At 37.2% G+C, this 25,451-nt stretch overlaps 1 protein-coding gene across 4 annotated transcripts in view; it reads left to right on the forward strand.

Annotated features, from left to right (window-relative positions):
- The window catches only part of n4bp3 (NEDD4 binding protein 3), a 38,163-nt gene that overhangs the window by 3,503 nt on the left and 9,209 nt on the right, over window positions 1-25,451 (forward strand). Inside the window, exon 1 of one of the 4 annotated variants that reach the window (XM_083547083.1) lies at window positions 9,602-9,842. The exons of 2 other annotated variants lie outside the window; for them this stretch is intronic. The gene's annotated coding sequence lies outside the window, so the exon portion shown is untranslated. Of the gene's footprint in view, window positions 1-9,601; window positions 9,843-25,451 lie in introns of those variants that run through there. One more of the 4 variants, XM_083547085.1, reaches the window with a different exon arrangement.

A 25,451-nucleotide genomic window follows, 5' to 3' on the forward strand; every position in this document is an offset into this window, starting at 1 on the left:
AATCTCTATTGTTTCATCTCCTAAACTCCGCAATCCCAACCATTTCTGTAAACCAAAAAACATAATCTCAACTTTATCTCATTGCATCATAGTGTTTTCCATTCACTGTTCATACAAAGCAGCTCAAGTGGATTCAAACACTAGGGGAATGTGAGTGAGAACACCACTCCACAAATCACTTCATTTGCCGCTTTATGGCTCGATTAAAAGGTGCTGCTGGTTGTTCTTGTTATCCACGCTGGTGGTCGTAAAGTATTTCCAACCCCCTCCACCCTACAAACACAGACCAATTCTCACCCTAACACTTCCCCAGCGTACTGGAGTTTATTTCCCTGTTGTTGTGTCCTGTTTGGTGAATATCAGTAGTGTTTGCTTTCAATCCCAAGAACTGCAGGACAAAAGGGATTGCTGAAGTGTTTGAAGCCTTTTCTTCCTGCTATCCCGTAACCATGGAGACAAGAGGCCAGTTCATGACCTTTGACATCTAATGTCGTGGTGCATTGCTGTTGTTGTTGTTGTTATTTACAGCTAAGTGGAGTCGCTTCAGATGTTCTGAATTCCGTTTAATGTTTCGAAGAAAGTGAAGAATAAACGTTTGATAAAAAAAGGAATGAAAGTGCCATTTACAATAAAAATAAAGAGGAAAATCTGTACCTTTATACTTTTGTTTGGTCGAAGTCAGTCTTCATACCATCATACCAAAAATCCATAGCGATAGTTTTTCCTGGTTGCGTTGTGTAGTACTAGAGGTGAATCACTGATGCCACATGCCACATCTACAGGAGTAAAATTGTGATGAAAGTGTGATGAAAATATTGATAACATAGTCATTTGTTCCCAGTGACTGTACAGCATATCCAGAGGATGAACTCTGGTTTGGACACACCATCTTTATTTCTGAGACTCATGAACATTTATAGATAGCTGCCTTTGTTTAGGAAGGCTAAATGTGAACCTTCAGCTACAGAAGACACAAAAGAAGGTCTTCTCTAGACCTTTTGGCTCCATTTAACACTTTATTGTTGTCACCGTGGGGTAAATTGGAGCTAGAAAACAGGGCAGTTGGAGGTAATAAACACCAGGTGGAACAGCTGTATGGAAGTTCTGGAAATTTCCACTAATACCGAGAGACTTCTGATTTGTGATTTGTTAGTTGTGTATTGTAGAGATCAGGTTCCTGTTTTTTTTTTAGAGACCTGTAGACTAGACATTGGCTAGTGGTGGATGGAAAGCAGAAAGGTGTGGAGAAATTGCAAGAAAAGAATAGAGAAGCTTTGCTGATCAACACGTCGACTTTTTCAGAAATAAACATGATGATACCAAGAAGAGCATTGAGCATAGCCACTTATAGTATAATAATAATAGCAATAATTGAAAATGTATTATTTATACTAATAAATAATATACTATATGGCCAAAATTATTAGGAAACCTGACTTTTCCAGCCATATCTGGTTCCTCCTCCAAATTGTTACCACAAAGATGGAGGCACACAATTGTATAGGATGTCTTTGGAAAGAATAACATTTTCCCTTCATTTGTACTAGGAGACTTAAACCTGTTTCACTATGACAATGCCCCTGTGCACAAAGCCAGCTCCATTTATTTATTTTTTACATGGGTTAGAGTGAAAGATCTTGAGTGGACTCCAGGCCTTCTCACCTCAACTACTTGACTTTACTAACACACTGTGGCAGAATGAATCCCCACAAATCTCCACAAACACACTCAAATCTAGTGGAACATCTTCTCAGAAGTGTGAAGGTTTTTATAAGAGCAAAATAGGACTCAATGTGGAAATAAATTTAATTTCCAAAAGTCACATAACAATCTGTCAGGTGTCTATATCGCCTGTGTACTTCTTGTCCTTAGGGCTTTAATACCACGCCCAACTAGACATTACATTCCTTCTCTAATCACAGGCTCGTGCTACGTACATCACACCGTGTCCTTAACCAGTGTAATCACTAGTTTTAGGCCGAAGCCACTGCTTAGATATGTTACCAGTGTTCATAAACATGTTATTTACTACAGAATTTGCACAAAAAAAAAAAAGTACCTCAGAACATGGCTGATACCGACAGTAACTCTGATCTTAGCCTGATCCTCTTAGTCACACAGTGACTCTGTAATCCTTTGTTGGCAAATGATGTCTAACATCAGAAGCCTGATGGGTAACGTGTTACGTCCTGTGTGCAAGCTCACGTGCGAGCTCTGAAACTCACGTCATTGTGTCAGTCGGCAAAACAATCAGCTCTAGGTACATGTTTAGTGATTCAAATGAAGTTTTAAGTCTGATTCAGAGATTTGTCTCGATACTGGTATAGTAGTATTACTAATAAAACAAATAGCAAATATATAAAAAAGAAAATATATTTTTTATTATAAAAAAAAAAATAATACATTTTACATGACTATCAGGGACACCTTGCATACAGTTAAATCACAAACACCAAAAATTTCAAATAATAGACTATAAAACCAATAAGACGTATCGGTATCACTGATTTGCCTGTCTAAACAGATGCGTTTTTAAACGAGATTAGAAAGTAGAGAAAGAGTAAATTCCACAAATAAGGAACAGCAAAGCTAAAAGCTCGAGATCCCAAAGATGCCAAACGCATATAATGAAGGACTAAGGACAATAAGGACTTCAATCTAAGAATTCGAGAAGGAGTTTACGGTGAAAGTCGGTCAGATCGATAAGAAGGAGCCAGGTTATGTAATGCCTTATAAACAAAAATCAGGATTTTCAAAAATTATTATAATTATGCAAAAATTTAAAATAACGTAAAATAATAATGTTTAAAAAAAACCCTCCAAATTCAATGAAAAACTAATAAAGAAATTTTTGTCTAAATATCACAGAGACAAATCCAAACAATTGGTTAATTTGAGTAAATCCCATAGTGTGCATACACGTTTCTACAGTTCCTCACTCCCAACTTTACTTCCTACCTGTAATTACTTCCTGTTTCCTGTTTCCCCTCTAAATACTGGACAAACAGATTATAACAATGGTTGAATTTCTCACTCTGTCACCCTCATAAAGTTAAATTCAATTGTATTCTATTTATGTAGCACATTTAACAATGGACACTGTTCCAAAGTAGCTTTACTAAAGAAGATAAAGAAAATATATTTTACAGTCATAAAACGTATCCTCACAGGCTAAAGGTGAAGTATTAAAATTTTATAAAGAAGCCTTTTATTGTCATATCAACCATTGATATGATAAGTGAATTTCCCTCTGGGATGAATACGATTATCTATCTATCTATCTATCGATCGATCGATCTATTAGGACACTATAACATTATGAGTGGTGAAGTGAAGAACACTGATTTTCTCTTCATCATGGCTGTTAGTGGGTGGATTTATTTATCAGGCAGCAAGTGAACATTTTGTTCTCAAAGTTGATGTTAGAAGAAAAATTGGGCGAGCGTAAGGATTTGAGGGAGTTTGACTAATTGTGACGTCTAGACGACTGGGTCAGAGCATCTCCAAAACTGCAGCTCTTGTGGGATGTTCTGGTCTGCAGTGGTCAGTATCTATCAAAAGTGTTCCAAGGAAGGAACAGTGGTGAACCGGTGACAGGGTCGTGGGCGGCCGAGGCTCATTGATGCACATGGGTAGCGAAGGCTGGTCCGTGTTGTCCGATCCAACAGACAAACTCCTGTAGCTCAAACTGCCGAAGAAGTTCATGCTGTTGATGGTCGACGAGTCACGACTATTTTAGCAGCAAAAGGAGAACCAAGACAATATTAGGCAGGTGGTCATAATGTTATGCCTGATCAGTGTATGCAGTTGATACAGAGTGACACCAAGAAGATACATAACACTATACTAAATTATTACACATTTTTATAAGTTGCCAGTTCAGTTGCTTTTGGCAAACACAGCTTACACCATGTTGTAAAGTGTTGCCTTTTTTTACACATGAAAATGACCAGGGGTTTGAGTTTGAGGTTTGACTTTTAGCAGCTTCTGCATCACTGGCGTCCGTCTCCATCTTTCTTTCTTGTAAGTTTAGTATGTTTGTTCTTCACCCTATTTTTTATCACTCAGTAATAGATATGATTAAAATGTAATTAAGTACAATACATCAAACAAAACTAAAGTAAAAGTCAAATTACATATAAAAAAAAAAGACAAAAAACGAGTACATAAAAAAAATCTACTCAGTTACAGAAACGCAGGTAAATGTAATTTGTTACTTTCCACTTCTGGGCCTCCATACACACTCACCTCGGATGACTCCATTATTGAAGAAAAGGCATGTTGATGCTTCAACGTTCATGTTGGTACTTATTTCCTCACTATACTGAGTGTAAAAGTACTAGGTAATAATACAATCTGACTCCATATCCATAAAACCAGAAACTGAAGTTATCTGATGTCCTGAAAACTGTTAGGGGTAGGATTTTACTCCATCTGGTTAGCAAGATAGGAACTATCTATCAAGAAACAAACAGAGTCATGTGAGGTAACCGAGATGTGAGGTAAGTCAACATGGGCAGGTTCATATTTATATAAAAAGTTCTAAAAAAAAAAAAACTTGTGTACTGGGTTAGGGCACTTCCTGTTTTACCTTCAGTGCCTGCTGTCTCAGTATACTGTGTGTCAATGTAGTGAGTGACACAACATCTGACTAAAACAGTCCAAGGTATGGGTTCGAGAGCTAAAATTAGCTTGTTGGCTGTTTTGTCTCTTGGTCGCCCCCGATTGTACAGAGTCTGCTGGGATGAAGGTCTTCTACTAGATTTGGATAAGACGGATTTGAGTGACACACGATGTTGCTGCTTTTAGGTAATCTTATCTGTTGAGAGAAACATCTTACATTGGAATTAATGACTCAGAAGAACGTGAGGTTCGGATCATATTCGTTTGATCAACCAGGTTTCTATAATGACGAGGTGGTATTCCATGTGTGGTCTAGCATTTGCCCTGTGACTTGGAATGTGTATTCTGGAAAAGAGAACCACTCTTTCATTCAATTGCCAATAAATAAAACCACACATATTCCTAAAATAAACTCGCCTCCATTGTTTGGAGAGAGAGAGAGAGAGAGAGAGAGAGAGAGAGAGAGAGAGAGATTTGCCATTGTGGCTATTTTCTTCAGTCTATTGTTCATTGAAAAAGGTAAAACAGACCCAGCTGTATTTTTTAAACTCTCACTATTCAAACGTGGAGTCGGGTGACATTTAGTTATTATTGTCTGTTGTTTTGCTGTAGGTCTTGGTTGCAAATAAGACTTTGATACTTTTCTCCAAGATCTTTCCTGCATCACATGATCGTCTTTGTGGTCAAACAGGCTGTAATTCTGCACCCAGTTGGCAATGAGAATGTTTACGGCTTCCTACAAAAGCCTATGTAATTACTGTATGTCTCATAGATTTCTCTCTCGGAGCAGATTTGTAGTGCTCATCCTGAGGTTAAAAGCCAAACTTCAGCACTTAAGAGCTGCTTTTTAACCCTGATAAATGGTTGCTTTCTTAATGGCCAACAAAATGTATGAGTCACAATTTCTAATTTGCTACTGACCATGAGTCATCAGTGTTTGTGTTTGAGTTACTGACCTGCTCACTGACCATCTCCCTGAATGACTCACTGTCCCACGTCCTGAAATACTCACTGACCTTCTCACTTACCATCTCCCTTACCCACTCACTGAACAGCTGACCAACTCCTTAAATGACTCACTGACCAACTCACTGATCCATTCATGGACCAACTCACCAACCTGCTTACTGTCCATCTCCCTGAATGACTCATTGCCCAACTGCTTGAAATACTCACTGACCCATTCATGGACCAATTTACTGACCTGCTTACTGTCCATCTCTCTGAATGTCAGTCTGTCCAACTCCCTGAATGACTCACTGTCCAACTCCCTGAATTATTCATTGTCCAAATCCCTGAATGATTCATTGTCCAACTCCCTGACTGACTTACTAGCCAATGCCCTAAATGAATAACTGACCAACTCACTGACTCATTTATAGACCAACTCACTGACCTGTCCACTAACCATCTCCCTGTATAATTTACTGACCATCTCTCTGAATGACTCACTAACCATCTTCCTGTATGTTTCATTGTCCAACTTCTTGAAATAGTAATTGACTAACTGACCGACCCATTCATGAACCAACTCACTGACCTGATCATTGTCCATCTCCCTGAATGACTCACTTTCAGAATCCCAGAATTACTGACAAACTCAATGACCCATTCATTTCCTGACTCACTAACTGACTGAATGATTTACCAACAATCTCACTGAATGGCTCACTAAACCACTCACTGAAACATTCTGAGCACTGAAACATGATTAGCATACTGACTGACTCACTGGCAATAAACTAGTTTTTGTGTATTTTTGTGCAGAAGTGTACTGTCAGTATGCTAAAGTTTAAAAGTAGACGTTGTATACCTTTTGATATAAGTCTATAAGATTTTGGGCAAAACCTTGCCACATTTCATATACTATCTTTGATAAGAAATTATGCTAGTCTACTTTGACTAGTATTTATGTGTGATAAAAGAAATAAATTTCTTCTCATTGCAAGAATTTTATTTAAAATAGGATTTATACTTACATACAAACTTGCCTACAAAAAAGTTTTTTAGCTTGTATACTAGCATTTCTGTGTATAACTGGATCAAGATATACTAGTTTACTTTTTGATATGCTATTATTTGTGTATATTTGGAGCGGAATATCTTGTATTTTGTCGTTTTGACCTAGACAAATTTCTATCCTACTTTTGTTCACAGCAGACGATTTGAACTTGACCAGCAGCCAATAACAACATTTATTTCCCATTCCTCATACTTGGCTGAGTGTTCACTTCACAAATCACTGTCATGGCTGCAAGACCAGACCAGCTACTCCTTATCAGTTCTTTAATTTTAATCCTCCAGTGCTACGTTTTTTTTTTTTTTCTTCTGTGGAACGCTTAGTGTTTTTCCAGAAGTTCCTCAAGGGTATTGCATTCCGAATTGCATTGAGAGCACGAGTCTGATTCAAGGACTTGCATCTTTTCTTTGGTCAGGAACGTAAGACCGGGCAGGTTCAGGCTCGTCTGGTCCTGTGCAGACCACCCCCCCCCCCTTTTTTTTTTGTTTCTCTTCATCCACTTTATTGGAGCTTTTCGTGTCCTGATTAGTCAGCTAAAATAGTTGACGATTTATGAAGAAGACGAATTTGCTTTTAGTTTTCATTGTGTTTGTGTTTTTTCAAACATCAGCGGAACAATGTATGTACACTTTAGTACATTTTCATGTGTCAATTGTTGGACAAGGTTAAACATGATATGCGCTGGTGTGGAAGCTAGTTAAGCTGTGTTGTTCACTGCATAGCTTTTGTATGTCCCGAAGACTAATTGCGAAGTCCACTAGGGGCAGACCAGAGCTAAAACATACAGTACCAATGCTAACCCTTTACAGACCACTTCCTGTGGTTGTGAACGTCAAGATAGACAGAAGGGGGTGGAGCCAGACCTGATCCAGCTCCTTCTACCTGTAAGTCAAGCCAAAAGTCCAGAGGGAACGCTTATGTTTTTCGGAGTCAGGGGTTGCTTATTTTGCGCTATACTGCATTGTCTGGGATACGATAAAGCTAATGAAACGTGTTGCACAGGATCCAGCTTTGCACTTTGACTTTTAGTTCTGTAATGAGGACTGTCTGAAGGAGTTGTGCAGGCTATACGTCGATGCTAACATAAGTAGACGATATATCAGGCTAAAGTCACAGTAGTGGATAGTATACAGTGAAAAGCCTAAGTATTGGCACCTTTCTTACTTGGATTTAATCGTATGATTTGTTTTTTGTGCAGATTATCTGACGATTGCATTGACACCTGCGGGGAACATTTTAAAATATATACCACCAAACCTTTTGGTTTGTTTTGGAACAAAGTATTCTTGTCACCCATCAACATTTTTTCCATCAACTGTCAAAAAACTATTTCAAAACAATGTGCTTCTGATAAATTTGTAGTTAAATGCTTAGCAGCCTGGTTGAATAAACATGTGCTTTCTAAAAGTCTAATGCCCTCTTAAGTTTTTAGTCCAATCTGATAAAGCAGGTGACAAAAGCGTTTTAAGAGGTGTGTCTTTTTGGCTCCTAGAGATTTGACACAACAATAGATATATGTATCAGCTCAGATATATAGATATATCTGTCTTTCTGTCAGATTTATATACTATCTATCTATCTATCTATCTATCTATCTATCTATCTATCTATCTATCTATCTATCTATCTATCTATCTATCAGATATACATACAGGCATGCTTTTACATTATTTTTAATTGCACAGCTATTTTTTTACTTGAAAAACTGTCTGTCTGTCTGTCTGTCTGTCTGTCTAAAGCACACAATGGCTTTACATTATTTCAAAGTACAATTTTTGACTTTATGGCAGTGCATTAAAATATTATATATATATATATATATATATATATATATATATATATATATATATATATATATATATATATATATATATATATATATATATATATATATAAAATATATATTTGAATACAAGTCATGAGCACATGAACACAAAAATCTTTACCTAAGAGTGGACAGGGATGGTAATGAAGTCAACAGTAAAAGACAAACAAGAAAGACACTGAATACAAGTGGTAATTATCGTGAACGTGAAAGAGGTTCGAATTCAAAACATGGTCGCTCAAAAAAAACAAGCTGCGTTAAATCCTTTATGTTTTTATGGTTGATAACGCGCCCGTCAAAGATTTGTGCGATATCTCACAAACAAGTGACTGTTATGTGTTACAATTGCATCCATCAGAGGAACTGATTTTGGAACAAGGTCACTGCAAAGTTAAATGTTTGTGGTAATTCTTCTTGCTATTGAGGCAGAGAAATTAGTAACCAGACGGACTAGACTTGTTGGCGGCGGATGCGTCTCAGTCGATGCCGATGGCTTCCATCCAGTGATTGTATCTTGCTAAGAAAAAGCTTTCATCTTGCAGCATTTGTATACAGACATATGTACATACAGAGCAAAACACAAAGAGCCAATCAGATTCCAGCATTGAAGATTCTGAAGCTTGGTGCCAGAAAAATTTACAAAATGATCGTATGCCTTTATAGCTGAAACTAGTAGTGTGATGCTCTATCTAGAAATCCAGAAAAATCGGGAACACTTGCTATTGTTGGGTTTTCAATAATACTGTTTGATTCTGTTTGTATATCCGGTTTAAACCTTCTCTAGTACTTTGTACAGTGGAAAAACCTCCTGAGAGGACAGGATTGTCTTTCTGTTTTCAATGAAGCGTTTTCAACCAGCGTTGTCATTCAATCCTCTGGATGAACAAACACGATTGAATGCAAGAGTATTAGTAGTATAAGAATGACATCCTATTCTTTACATGAAGACACAAAAGGTTTTATCATACTTATATTACATAATACACTCATAACGCACCTTTTTTCCAACTAGTGGCCACATTCTGAAGAAAACCTGAATAAATCAAAACAAAAGCCACGTTTCACATATATAATGGGTTCAGGATCAACGTCCTGTTGTTAATCCTGCATCCCAGGAACAAGGAGAACAGGTCCTGCAACACCAGAGTGTATAATGGTGCGCTTTCTAAACAAAAGGGGCCAAGAAAGTTAGATAAGAGAAATCCGAGACGCTCGTCAGCACGGGGAAGTTTCTCAGGGAAGTTTTTTTTCTCTAATGTGAGAGCAGAAGGTTTAGAGGCTGGTGATCAGAAGCAGGAGCAGGTGTTACGGAGTGAGAGAGGGCGCTAGGGAAGCAGGAGGTCGAAATCGGACAGACGTCGCAATCTGCTTCAGGTAAACACTGTCTCCTGTTTGTTATAACACGCTTGCTAATGGCTCTTCGTGTGCACATTCTTAGCTCATTAATGAGACAGAATTGTACATTAATACGTGCAGTGGCTGTCAAACACATAGTCTTTTATGGTTTTTGAGAAACGTGTGCATGTTCCTAGTGTTTCTATGCAACAAATTGGTCAAAATAAACTTTCATACCGTTAAATGACCTAAACAAATATATAAATGTCCGGATGTTCCTCTTTATTTTAGTCTGAAAAATTCTCTGTTAGCTTAAATAACAGCTTTTACACGCTTTCAGCATTCAGAAAGTTTATTTTTCCAAACATTCAGCTGAAATACTAAAGGTGTTCGGCACCAGATTTCTTTTCAATCCAGTTCCAGAGCAGTTCAATAGGATTTAGGTGCAGTGACTGGCAAGTCATTCCATGATAGATAACACTTCACACTGCTCTCTAAATAGCACTTAACAGAGCTTGGACTTAAGCTTCGGGTCATAGGTGAAGTCCAACGAGCCAAAGTCCAGCCGGTATTGAAGTATGGAATAGTTGCCATGTTGGTTCCTTTCACCCAGAATAAGTCTCCAACCTTCCCTGCTCCAAAACACCCCCAAACCATTAGGGTTTAATTTTTCAAGGTTCATCTGTTAGAGTTGTTTTTGACAGTTACTATGTATGCATGGAGAAGCTGGTGTTGGATCTATGAGGATCCCAAATGCTGAGCTATCTTTTGAGTTGCTCAGTAGCTCCTGGTTCCACAATGTCAAATGACTGTATAAGACTGTAGAAAGGACATTACTCACAATCTTACATTCCAGTACTCATGTTAGTTCTTTCTCTCCAGTGTTCTGTATTGTTTTAAAGATTTATAATCACACTCACCCAAATGAGGATAGGTTTCCTTTTGAGTCTGGTTCCTCTCAAGGTTTCTTCCTCATTCATCTAAGGGAGTTTTTCCTTGCCACATTCACCCCAGGCTGCTCATCAGGGATAAATACACATCATTCACTTTAATTCTTAAGTTCTGTAAAGCTGCTTTGAGACAATGTCCATTGTGAAAAGTGCTATAGAAATAAACTTGAACTTTATCGTTTCCTGGTTTCATGTTGTGTTTGGGTTTTTTTTTTTGTACTTAATGTTGCATTTTGTGTTGTCAGTTCTGAGTTGATGTAGCACCTTGGTCCTGGGGACACATTATTTTGTTTTACTGTTTGCTGCACTGTAAATGGTTGGAATGACAACAAAGCCTACTTGACTTGATGTCCAATTTGTGACTTTTTGCCTTCTACTGAGTTTGTTGCAAAGAAACAAATGCTTTAAAAAGCCATAAAAGACTAAGTGTTACAAACTTTTAATAGCCACCGTATTCAAAGTTCAAAGTTTGTGGGAAAATAATATACAGTGATCCTGCGATAAACGGATGTCACCCCAAAAATGCTATTTTATGTATACATTACTGTACTGTATAACATTTTACTTCATTTTATAATCATTATATTTTTATTAATATATTTCATTATTTCAACATAAAACTCCATAAAAACAATTCCCTATAAATCTTGTGGTCTATGTGCTATCCACATGTGCTATGTACTGCAATTCAGGGGGGTTACTGTAGTTAAATATGAAAGTATTAAAATAAGGTTATAATATCGTATATTAACACATAATAATGTGTATGTTACATTTTGTTTTGTTCCATTTGAGGTATTTCGGGACACATTTCAGCCAACATTTAGTCATGTGTAAATCGTGTGTTTTGTTTTGGTTTGCTGAAGCGCACACTGAGCCTTACATATTTCCCCACTTTCCCTTCGCTTCCAAGGCAGACAGAATGAAACTTGTTTCAGCTCTTCTGAAACTGATTTGAATTGGAAATGAGTTTCACAAACATTTCGGATGGCAGAAATGCAACATGGCACTTGTTTACCTAAATATCTGAAGCCATGAGGAAATTCTTTCTACTATAAAGTTGATTATGTCCTGAATGTTACTGCGATATAAGCAGAACTTTTTCCTGTACAATCAGAGTCGAGAATGTAACAGGGATGTGGTATAAAGGAATGAACTTCCACTTAATCTTAAGTTCTTCATAGTCAGTTCTTGTTCGAAATAAATATGACAGAAAACTTTTAGACTGACTGTATTTATAGTGTGTGTAATGAACCAGTATCCAGTATATTGACCCATACTGAGACTCAGTATGTCTCGTGCTTTGTCAGGATGAAGGATCCATCGATCTCAGCACGCACACAAACCTCCAGATAAAATCTTTGATCTTTGACCAGTAGGTGCAAATTCCTTATGGCCAATTCCATGTGAATAAAAGAAAAAAACCCAATGACCATTGATTTGACTTTCTATTTGCTTATTCAAGCCTTCTTGGGGCGAGGTAATGTGGGTGTGTGCTATTCTGCAAATTCTGCACTGCAACTGATCAGTGTTCTAATGTATACCTGGCAACCCACCCCAAGTGACCTTGTCCAGATTCCCATTCACAGAGCCCTAGAAGCATAGGAAGAGCGTAGGAACTTACATATATATACATTTATAGACCAGCTCAGTGCAGACGATGAATATGAAATGTAGAACACCATTGTGTGGAGAAATGAAGTAAAAATGTCTAGTGACCATCAGGGGACTGGACAGATCGTGTACTATTTATCCAATATCTAATCAAATGAAAAGAAAATTTTCTATAGCCGTATGTTTATGTTTACATATCAATCCCAATCCTTTGTTTCCCTCTTGTTACAAGATAATAGGAGTTTAGAGGTAAAAAATGCCTATAACACAAAATGATTAACTCTGATTTTGTTTATTTTTTTCAGTTATATTAATTATTAGTGTTAGCGTTAGTTGTAAGACTTGGAAGAGCCAGACTGGCTGGTTTTAGTTCCTCTCTGCTCTGCTTATCTCAGCTTTACAGCTCCTATTTAATGATTACCCAGCTGTAATGTGAGGAATTCCATTTTTCCCTTCACTTATCTCACTGGCTACCCATAAAGAATGCCCCGCTCCACCACTCCATGCTTTCCAGAGCCAGCGGCAAAGCGAGACGGACGCTTACTTATTTCTGTAACAATAAAAGATTGCGAAAAAATCTCTGAAATCTCTGGAATAGAGTTTTAAAAGAAATCTTTGTTTTTATTTTTACAAATATTAGCTAAGGTAGCTAAGCAGATGTTCTTATGTATTCGAGCAAAAAAAATAAAATTGTGATGTGGTTGGCTTTTGTAAGAATTGACATGAAAATACATTTAAACCTCAGATCTTAATTTGAATAGTTGTGAGCTAGCCAGAGACCACACTAGCATTTTACACTGCAGTGAAGGTTAAATGCCTTTCTGAAGAACGGTTTAGACCAGCAATTTTCTTGCCAGCTTGTGTTTGTTAGCTTGTTTGTTCATTTAGTTATTTATTTATTAGTTGTTATCCAATTCAGATGCCTACCCTTCTGGGGACCTCTGTATGAAGCCTACATTAAGCTGGGATCAGTCCATGCCATCGGCTACCAAATAAACTTTCGAACTTGTAATAAACTTAATTGGAGGTTTTTTTGACTGAACATCCTAATGCCTGATTGGTAGGGATTTTGCCAGACTGAACATATTGAGACCTGATTGTTTGGTAGTTTTTGCTTAACTGAAAAACATAATTGGTTGGGAATTAGTTTGAACATACTGCGACCCGAATGGTGGGTAGTTTGTTTGATTGATATTATTTAGACCTGCTTGATGTTCAATAAAGAGTTTGCTTGACTGAACATGCTAATGCCTGATTGGTTGAGAGTTTTGTTTGACTAAACATATTGAGACCTGATTAGTTGAGAGTTTGTGTGTATGAACATATTGGGACCTGGTTGGTAGTTTGATTGACTGAAATTATTTAGACCTGACTAGATGGGAGTTTGATTAAACATATTGAGACTTGTTTGTTCGGGAGTTTTTGTTTGGCCATACTGAAACTTGATTGGTTGGTAGTTTGTTTGCCTGAAATTATTTAGACTTGATTGGGAGTTTTGTTTGACTAATCATACTAAAATTTGTTGGGAGTTTGTTTGAACATACTAAGACGTGATTGGTTGGGAGTTTGCTTGCCTGAATATATTGAGAGCTGATTGGTTTGTAGTTTACTTGACTGAATATATTTAGAGCTGATTGGTTTGTAGTTTACTTGACTGAATATATTAAGAGATGATTGGCTGGAGTTTGTTTGTCTGAACATATTGAGACCTAATAGGTTAGGAGTTTGCTTGGCTGAACAAATTAACACATGATTGGTTGGGAGTTTGTTTGCTTGAACAGACTAAAACATTACTGGTTGGAAGTTTGTTTGAACATACTAAGACATGATTGATTGGGGGTTTGAATGACTGCATATATTGACACCTGATCGGTTGTGAGTTTGCTTAAGTGTACATATTGAGACCTGATTATTTGAGAGTTGGTTTGACTGAACATTTTAAGCGTACATATGTTTTTTTATATTGAGAAACAGTCAAAGTACACATCAACCATCTTACTTATTCGTACGCATACAAAGGGAGCACAACCAGGGCTTACTGGGAAGCATGAAAGTGCGGTCTGTAGGCTTTCTTCTGGCAGATTGAAGTGCAGAATGATTGATTGGGTGAAGGAGTTTTAAAGCCGTAGCTGGGAGCTATCCACAGATCCAGACTCACATTCTCACTGTCACAACTACACACCATTTTTTATTATTTTTTTTAGTCTTACTGAAAAATGTATAGTAGTGTTTTATGGTGAATATCTGAACACGTCGAGTTATGTGAATGAAGTCTGTTATTGTTACGCCAGACGGGTCAGTTATCAATTATTAATGCATTTACAGTTATCTCAATAGCAGAGATGTTTGCACAGCAGTTATATAATCATTAAAAGACCTGTGTGTGTGTGTATATATATATATATAATGTGTGTGCTTTTCTCATATATGCTTTAAATCATTTTTTGTTTAAACATGATACAGTAAGCATGCAGCATGTCTGGAACTCGGGTGTCGGACAAACATACTCAAACACAATTCATTTCATTAGACTTGATTTGTTCAGTGATGGATAAACCGTGCAGTTGCCAGAGATCCACTTTGCTGCAGTACGAGATGATGCAGAGGGATAAGTGCTCTCGTGGTCGTCCTGCATTTGAGTAATAAAACACGTGAAATGTGGCTCCTGTCCAGGTTTTCTCGGCTTACTCATTAGAAAAGTGGTCGTGTTTTTTATTTCAGAAACTTTCAGACCACCGGTGTAGAGATCGCTTAGAATATCGGTTTCAAATACTTTTTCTGAAAAGTACGTAAATTTGAATTCTATTTTTTATTCTTAATTCTGTTATTATTTTATATTTCAATTACATTTTATTACATTGTAAATTCTGTTGATCTTTTTTCTCATCCTATCATTATTCTTTTACATTTGTTTACTATTCTACATTTTATGTCATGTGCTGGTCGCAAAAGCATTTCACTACATGCCACATTGGGTATGGTTGTGTACGTGACAAATGTAATCTGAATGCAGATTTGGACTAATATATTTTAATATGCTGGGTAGTTTGCTTGACTGACATACTGACACCTGATTGGTTGGTAGTATGCTTAAGTGAACAAACTGCAACCTGATTAGTTTGTAAATTGATTGACCGAAAATATGGAGATCTGATTGGTTGGAAGTTTGTTTCACTGAACATATTTTGTGTGTGTGTGTGTGTGTGTGTGTGTGTGTGTGTGTGTGTGTGTGTGTGTGTGTGTGTGTTGTGAGTGGTGACATGGTCATGGATTTAATATGTTGGAACAGCACTAGTGGTGCTCAGGGTCATGGGAGGAGCATGGTAAAAGTTAAAAGGTTTAATGTTCTCAGAGTGGCCTTGTCATGCTTCAATCAACACACACACCACACACACACACTGCATCTTGGGTTTAAATAACCTTATCGTCTACCGCTAGCTAATCGTCTACCATTACGAGGCTACATGACACACACTGGACTCGGGCGAATACATTTTTTTAAGTGAATATTTTTTTTATTATTTTTTATTACTTAAAACGAAATATTGTATACAGTATTTTGATTATTTTAATTTGTTTAAGTATATTTTATTGTTTATTTGATAGTATTCATAGCGCTTACATCATTAGAAAATTTGCGTAGTCAATAACGAACACAGTAACAACTTACGAACAAATTCATGGTACAAAAGCTCGTTCGGAACGTAACTCGTTTGTAAGGTGGTGAGCGTCGGTATTTGTTTTCTTATAGCGGGAAAATCCTGGGAAAATGATGATATAAATATATTGCAATGTATAAATAAAATCATATTGCCATGTATGAAATTAGATGTTTTTTTTTATCAGTTTGCTTCTATTTTCTATTTTATTTTATCATTAATATATATATATTTTTTTGTAAGTGCTGAACAAATCTAAATCATTGTTTAGCTCAGCTCAATTGTAAATCCGATACCCATAAATCACTATATACATTATTTGGACAAAAAAAAAATATGGACACCGGACTTTTCCAGCCAGATGTGATTCTTGCCCAAACTGTTTTCATAAAGTTGAAGGCACACAATTGTATAGGACGTCTTTGGATACGGGAGCATTGCATTTTCCATTCACCTCAACTAGGAGACCCAAACCTGTTCCAGCATGACAAGGACATGGAGATATGCCCTACATGGCTGGAAGTGGAAGATCTTCTGATATAGAGCTCTGAACTTAATTCCATTGGACACCATAGAAATGAATGCAAAAGCTGCCTGCACTCCAGGTCTCCTCACCTCACCTACATCAGTACCTTAATTTACTAACACCCTTGTGGATGAATACATTTTTACAAATCTCCACAAAATCTAGTGGAACATCTTCACAGAAGAGCAGAGGTTATTATAACAGAAAATGGAGACTAAATGTGAAATTGAATAATCAAAAAAGGAGCACATACCAATCTTATGGTCACGAGTCTACGAACCTTTTTTTGCATAGTGTATAATGAAACACTATATCATTTATCTCAATCAGCAATCAGCAGACGTGGTGTCGGTATCTCGTCCGCTTCAAAAACAAATACCGTTGTAGTGCCGGCATGCTTTTCAGATTGGGTTTACGCTGAGGTTATACGCTACAAGCTAATTATTGTTATGTAAAGATTATACAGTGTATCATCACATTCCCCATCAGTCCTGTATGATTATCTTAAACCAATGACTCCACCAGGTGAGTAGTAACAACAAACATGGACAATGTCTGTTCAGGTTCACCGTAACCCTTATAGACAGTCTGATACACATGCATGCCATAACACAGATAACAGCAAAGATTAAAGCCTAACATGTGACGTGTCTCCTGAATAAGCAACTCTCCGGACGAGACGGAGACACGGCGAAACTACTCGTGCTGAGTATCGCCATCATGACCTCGTTAATCATGGGGAAAACATGACAGCAAAACAGCAAATTTGACCAGAGAAGCAATCGGAGTATGAGGGTGCAGTATAACAAGCACAGGCTTAACTGTTTTAGGTGTAGCGTTCACAATTGTCAAAAAAATACACTTACCGCTCTCTAAAACTTTCTTTCGGCTTCTCCCATTAGGGGTCGCCACAGCGGATCATACACATGTTTAAATTGGCACATGTTTTTACGCTGGATGCCCTTCCTAACGCAACCCTCCCCATTTATCTGGGCTTGGGACCGGCACTAAGAGTGGCTGGGGTCGGTTCCCTGACCGGGGATCGAACCCGGGCCGCAGCAGTGAGAGCGCCGCATCCTAACCACTAGACCACCAGGGACCCCCTAACCGCTCTCTTAAATGTTAATTAATTCCTAATCACCCACTGATTAACTTCATGATACACTATATGGATAAAAGGTTTGTGGACACCTGACTGTAAGTTTGCTATATGCTTTTTTGTTTTAACATCCCATTAAGTCCATATTTGCTGTTATAATAACCTCCACTCTTCTGGGAAGATGTTCCACTAGATTTTATGGAGATTTATACAGCCACAAGGGTGTTAGTAAAGTCAGGTACTGATGAAGGGTGAGATTTAATTCAATAAAATGTTATTTCTATAGCACTTTTCACAATGGACATTGTCTCATAGCAGCTTAATGGACTGTAAGAATTCACAAAGTTGACTTGTATTTAAACGTATGTGTATTTACTCCCGATGAGCAAGCCCGGGGCATTAAATCCATTAGATGGTATGAGGAAGAAACCGTGAGAGAACCTGGACTCAAACCCATCCTCAGAGTGTGATTTATAACCATTAAAATGTTACAAACACCAGAGTGAAGAAAGAAGTATAATGAGCACCGAAGTGTGTGATTGTGAGTAATGTCCTGTCTTATGAAGTTGTGAAACCAGGAGCACCTCAGCAACTCATACATTGACTCAACATCTGAGAGTTTCAACACCAACTCCTTTATGCCACATCCTTAAATTCCTCAACGAAGTTCAGGAGGCCTGGAATGCAGCGTTCAAACTCATCCCAAAAGTGTTAATAGGGTTGTAGCTCGAGCGCAGAAGATTTTCCACCATATCCAACCCATGTAAAGTATATCTTCATGGACCTGGCTTTTATACAGGGGCATTGTCATGCTGGAACAGGTTTGGGTCTCCTAGTTCAAGTGAAGGCAAAATTTCATGCTACACCTTTAGAGCTTACAGTTTGGAGAAGAACCACAAATGGGTAGAAAATTCAGTTCTCCTAAATCTTTTGTTTCTTATAGCGTATCTTCAGCATGTTTCCAGTTTCCCTGTGATGCCAATCAATCATTTGATGCCTCATTGACTCTGGAAAGCCTTTTCTTTGCATCGTCAGCGTCCTCGATTGTGTTTGTTTGCCACGTCACACACAAAACACAGATGATCAATGGCCTTTTTCGGTGGTCGAGAGTCAACAAATCAGCTGATTGATTAGCTCTATTAGAAAGACTGAAGCTATGAGTTGAAGTCTCGAAGACCTGACAGGTCAAACATCTAAGACATGAGTGTTTTCTTCAGGTGTTTTTAACAGTCTGCAAAGGCTTCTTTAAGCTTGAGGCCAGATTTCACGGGAAGTCGTTTTCAGAAAGGAAACATTATCACGTAAAACCACACCAGGAAGTGAACACAAGTGATATTTTTAGAAGAACGTGACACCAGGAGACGATGAGCGATTCTGTGCGGCAGGTTTGAACTCGCTCTCTTTTTTCTTTGGAATTCGATAAGGTTCACAAACTACTGAAACTTCAGGTGCTTCTCATATGTTGAGCCATAGATGCGTTGTGAAAGTGATCAATCTTGTGTACGTCAATGGAATTTGCCAGACGCCTTTATCCAGAGCCACGTAATACAACTGAGCAGTTTAGGGTTAAGGGACTCGCTCAAGGGTCCAGCTTGGTGGTGCTGGGATTTGAATTTACAACCTTCTGATTAGAAGTCCAACATCTTAACCACTGGGCTAATCCTTCACTTTATTGTGTCTTGTGTACAAAGCTTTTGAGAATTACTCTTAAGAGAATGCAGTGAGGCTACATGTTTGTGATGCATGAATCTCATGTTACACCAAACTAATTCCACTCAAATCTTTTCCTGTTTGTTTGTTTGTTTGTTTGTTTGTTTGTTTGTTTGTTTGTTTGTTTGTTTAAAGCTGTACCAAGATTAATTAAAATAACTACCTAAAGTGGCTCATTACCTGTTGAATAAGATTCGAGAGTTTATTGTCATACATGCAGTCTGTTACATTATCAAGGACATAAAGGGAAATTTTCAAGGACATAAAGGGAAAAAAGACCTACAAAGACAGGACAAATGAAAAAAGAGGAAAAATTGATGCGCTTACGGAGCGCATCAATTTAAAAACGTATTAAAACGTTTCGAGACGAGTTGTTTATTTATCTACGATTCCACACTATCACCTTGAATATAGTCCCCTTTCACAGCTATACATCGCTCCCAGCATTCCTGCCACTTCTTTAATGTGTCCTGGAAGTCTTCTTTTCGAATCGCTTCAATCATCTTTCTGCAATTCGCACCGGATCTCATGAATGAATGGTGTCAAAACGGCAACCTTTGAGCTTTATTTTCATCTTCAGGAAGAGGGCGAGGTCAGCAGGAGCCAAATCTGGTGAGTAAAGAGGGTGCGAAAGTGAGATCACCTGGATTGTTCTCCAACGATCATCATGCACAAGTCGCCGAATGGTTTCCACATTTTCGGGGGGGGTCGAGCTTGTTGAGTCCGTCTTTCTGATTTCTCGGCTTCTTCCGTGTGACTCGTTGAAGCATCGTCATATGTCAGACGAGACGTGCCGAACGGCTCCATGGCAGATTTGTCCTGTTTCACCCCGAAATTTCACGTTTGCTCTTTGTTCTAACTCGCCGTCCGTGATGAAATCGCAGACGTGGTAATGCACGTGGTTCGAATAGCACCACTTTTGCATACTACCACGTATGTAATATGTTTAGTGTATAATATAAAAATATAAGACGTGCATGTGCAGAGGTAGATTCAGTGCTGTCCAGGTTATTATTAACATCGTAATAGGGTGTGTGTGTGTGTGTGTGTGTGTGTGTGTGTGTGTGTGTGTGTGTTCACAGAGTATCCAAAAGAGTATTTAAATTGTAAATGTGATTGTGTATTTGTGTGTAGAAAGAATGGGATCAGAGGATAATGTGTGTCTGCAGTGATGGTGTAAGTCTGAGTTTTACCACCTGGCCAGTAAAAGTGCAGGAGTCGATCTATTATTAACTAACCAACAAACTAAAATAACACAAATTAACTAACTAGCTAGAATTCTATGCAAGTTAATCTATACCCAGATTTCTTGTAAATACGTTATCAGCACCTATACGTTCCCAATAAACCCACAGTCATGCAATTTCCTGCATGCTGTATATTTTTACTTGTTGCTAAATACATAATGCTGTAAGACATTTACAAAAGCACAGCACCGAAGCTCTTTAATGTCTTTAATTTCTGGTAATTTTCCAGCGACTAGAAGTGGGCGTGTCCAGCGATGCGAAAAGGTTGAGTTGAAAGAAGTCGATCTTCATAGCGGCTAGGAACGGAAGTGAAGACCGTAGGGCACGTGATCCGTAGCCCGATTCATCATCAAAAGTTGAAGTCTAGGGTTAGGTGCCACCCACCGATAAGTTACTCTAGCAACCAGTAGTAGAAACATGTAATGATGATTTTGTAGTACTAATTCCATTCAACTGAAAATTTATTAAGAACACTCAAACAGATTAGAGAATTTTCGAGAACCGTACTGTATAATAGCAGAATATTTAGGACTGGATGGAACGAGTGCTGTTTCAACATAAGGTGTGTCCTCAAAGTAGTTAGATAATGGGGTGTGTGTGTGGTGGAAGGAGGAGTTAGGCAGCTGTCTGGGTTCTAAATCAAAGCACAGCCATCGTCGGCTCTTTAAACCACGCTTTTACAACCCCATGCAGAATTGTTTATGTTGTGAAAGATTTGTGGCCCTCTTTAAAAGCCATCTCTCTCCTCATGCTTCAGATCTGTTGCTGCAGGCTTTGCCTATCAGACTACGACTCAGACGTTCTTTACACTTCTCTACACTTTCCAACAAACCCAGAGGTTGTTTAAAGAGTTTCAAGGCACAGGGATTTTCCAATTTCTCCATCTGGAATGGGATTTCCATTTATCACAGCTTAAATATTGAACTGAACTAAGATAAAAACGACATCTAACCTCATTAATCTGTTAAGATTTCGTAATTTCATAGCACTTTTTCATAGCACACAGCAACATGTGGGTCAATAATTTATAGTTTAGGTCTATCGATTTGGGTCGCTAACAAATCACCAGCGTTGTAATTTACTAAGCCTGTGATCAAACGGAACATTTAATATGGGGAAAGAAAAGGAAAATGAAATATAAATTTGTGAAAATGGATTTTTACACTTGGCATTTATGTGAGGAAAGCTTGTTCATTTGTGTTTTTTTTTTTATTTTTATTTCAATGTCAAAATTAATATTTGATTCCATAAAAAAAAAAAAAGTGAAAATGAAATGTCACTTTTTAGATTTACAATGTAAAAAATTTCCTCGTTATATTTAATTTCAATATAAGCGAATAGTAATACATAAACAAATATAAATATTACCAAATTGAATATTGTTAACGCTATTTCTAGTCATTTTGCTCATTTTTCTAATTTTAGAAAAACAAAATTCTAATTCTGCCAAAAACCTTAATAATAAATAAATTAATTAAATAAATAAATAAATAAATAATAAAGATCAAATAAAAAATCATAATGAGGATCATCCAAAAAAAAAAAATAGATAAAACATTAAAGATCACATAAATAAATAAATAATATTATTTGTGATTATAAATCCATAATAGAACAAATGTATACATATTGTTGATTTTAATTAATCAGTATGTAAAATAAAATGTCTATCAATTAATGAATACATTTATTTATTTATTTATTTATTTATTTATTTATTGGGTTAATCTTAAAACAAGACAAAAGTTGTCCTAGGACACACACACACACACATACATACATACCTACATTAATAAAGCATTTTCAACAGTGTGTTAATAACTAATTTTATTACCGGGTGATAAATGCAGCACACATTTCTGTTTCATTTCCGATCATTTTTGTTAAATATTTAAAATAAATAAATATAAAAGAGCTGAAATTAAACCTTTAACGCAACACACGTTTATTCGCAACATCCTTACTTTACTCAGATAAAAAAAAAAAAAAACTTTACAAAAAATGTATTTTTAATAACTAAACATTTATTTTACTGATAAATTAAGTCTCAAATCAGCACCAAAATCCGTCACGATGCAACACATCCGGCAATTAAAAACGTCCGTGTGGAAACATAGCAAAAGTTCCATTTGGTATCCTGATGACACCATATTTACTTTACAAGAATATTTTGTCTTCATGCTTTATGTTGAGTTTAGTATCACTAATAATAAACATACATTTGTATAAAGCATCAATATTTGTTCAAGTCTATGTTGATTAGAGTATTAAAAAGGTAAAGTATTTATATATATATATATATATATATATATATATATATATATATATATATATATATATATATATATATATATATACAGTGTTGGGGGTGACGCGTTACAAGTAACGTGCGTTACGTAATAATATTACTTTTCTGGAGTAACGAGTAGCGCGTTATATATATATATCACACACACACACACACACACACACACACACACACACACACACACACACACACACACACAGTGTTGGGCAACGTTACTTTTAAAAGTAAAAAGTCCATCACACTCCATCACACACTGCTCACTCTCTCTCTCTCTCTCTCTCTCTCTCTCTCTCTCGCGCACACACACACACACACACACACACACACACACACATATACAGCAGCCATTTCCCTCTACACATCAACATTAAGCAGACCTTAGTCACCATCCAGGCTCAATTCAGGACACGTTTATAACGACCTCATCGCATAGTTTCTCACACAGCCAGTGCTCAGAGTTCTCTCATGAATAAAATAAGGACTTTTTTTTTTATTTATCTGGCCAGGCTAATATACTTTCTCACGAGCCATTGGTGATGAGTGTTACCTCTCACATAGCACACAATCACTCCAAATAAAAATCTCAATATTTCCTTATCTGAATTGAAATGATGCCAGCATGGTTGCACAATCTATTGGTTCTCACACTCGTTACTGAGATGTTATGGGTCGTGTCACACTGGTATATTGCGCAAGGTTAAAGTAAGCAAATAGTTCAGTTTCAGTCTTCGGATTGGTAAACGTCCGACATTCTTTAAAGAAAGTTACCTTTCTGAAATACATTTCCTGTCCGATATTTGCTCATAAATGTTCCCTGTCCGACCTTTGCTTTTAGAACATTCCCTGTCTGACACTCACTCGAGAATGTTTCCTGTCCAAAACTCGCACAAGAACTTTTCTTTTACAACACTCAATCAACAAAGTTCCCTGTCCAACACTCGCTTGAAAAAGTTCCCTGTCCAACACTCGCTTGAAAAAGTTTCCTGTCCAACACTTGCTCGAGAAAGTTCCCTTTTTGACACTCGCTTGAGAATGTTCCCTTTTTGACACTCCTTTCTAGAACGTTCTCTATCAGACATTTGTTTTGAGAAGGTTACCTTTTCGACACTTATTCGAGAATGTTCCCTGTCCAACACTCGCTCGAGAAAGTTCCCGTTTTGACACTCATTCGAGAATGTTCCCTGTCCAACACTCATTTCTAGAACGTTCTCTGACATTTGTTTTGAGAAAGTTACCTGTCCGACTTTCGTTTGAGAATGTTCGTTGCCTGACGCTCACTTAAGAATGGTAACTGTCCGACAGTCGTTTCGAAAACTTTCTTTGTCCGACTGTCATTTTAAGAACGTTGCGAGTCCGATACTCGCTTCTAAAACATTCCTTGTCTAACTTACACACAAGAAAGCTACCTGTCTATCTTCAGTAAAACATCCATGATGTCTGTAGTTAAATGTCCTCCTTAGATCCTAAAAACTAAACTCAATGCAAAGTAAATACTGTAAACTCAGGAATGGGATTCTTGAGCTCACAACACATCAAATTATTTGGAGATTAACCTCTGTGTCCATCACAAAACTGTAGCCTTTTCCAATATTACATATTAACTAGTGGACCAATGAAATGTCCAACTCAGAAAATCAATCTTTGTTATAGATTATTTGGGCCAACACCGAGCTTTTCACCCAAACAGAAAGCATTCATCGCGTTTTGCCTTGTAAAAGCTGCTCTGATGATTAAGATAAAGTCTAATTGCTCAGCCTGAACACTAAGCACTTGTGTTATATGGTAAAGATTACTCCCTTGAGGACAAATCACCACGCTGACATATTTTTAGGGCTGGAACAGAATCAGCTGAGTAGCAAAAACAATTTGCGAGAACTTGCTCAAACCGGATTCTTATATTATTTATGAACGTGCTTACAGGGGCTGAAAAGGTCTGGAGGAATTCCACTGAAGTGAAGGTATAGATAACAGGTCAAAAACTTACTTGGTTATAGGTGGAAGCCCAAATTCTGCTATTTAAAAAATTACATTTTATTGCTCATCTACAGTAAAATGTTTGGCTGCTCAAGTAAAATAATTGGATGCTAAGCTGAAATGATTACACATTACGTGAAATGATTGGACCATAAGCTGAAATAATTAGACACTAAAGTAAAATGATTAAATGCTAAGTAGAAAAGATTGGATGCTAAGCTGAAAAATGTGATGCCATATTGAAATAATTAGACACTAAAGTGAAATGTGTGAACACTAAGTAAAATGATTGTATGCTAAAGTCAAATGATAGGATATTAAAGTGATTGGATGCTAAACTAATCTGATTGAATGCTAAGCTGAAATGTTTGGACACTATATTGAAATGTTTGGTTGCTAAATTGAAATGTTTGGATGCTAGAGAACAGTAAGTAGAGATGATTGGATGTTAAAGTGAAATTATCAGTCGATAAAGTAAAAAGCTTATACACTAAAGTGAAAGGATTGGATGCTAAACTGAAATAATTGGACACTAAAGTGAAAGGATTGGATGCTAGAGTG

Source organism: Silurus aristotelis (assembly GCF_946808225.1).
Source record: "Silurus aristotelis genome assembly, chromosome: 7".
NCBI lineage: Eukaryota > Metazoa > Chordata > Actinopteri > Siluriformes > Siluridae > Silurus > Silurus aristotelis.